We start from the raw sequence: 265 nt of genomic DNA on the forward strand, positions 1-265 counted from the left end.
TACATTCATGCGAGTGATGTTAATGAGCATGCATATATAAACAATTTTGTACACATCAATTTGCATAAGTTTACTTGTACACTTAAGCGCCACAAAATAAGGGGACAGTTGGACACGTGCCCCCACCCACCTTCCCTTAGCCTTTGGCAGGTGACTTATGAGCTAATTTTGTTAAAAGGGGTTTGAAAAGTAATCAGAGAATATATTTAGTCTTCAGATAAACGTTTATGTGATGTTGTAGCATCTGGTCTGCAATCACTGTCGT

The sequence above is a fragment of the Penaeus monodon genome, chromosome 20 (genome assembly GCF_015228065.2).
Source record: "Penaeus monodon isolate SGIC_2016 chromosome 20, NSTDA_Pmon_1, whole genome shotgun sequence".
In the NCBI taxonomy this organism is placed as follows: domain Eukaryota; kingdom Metazoa; phylum Arthropoda; class Malacostraca; order Decapoda; family Penaeidae; genus Penaeus; species Penaeus monodon.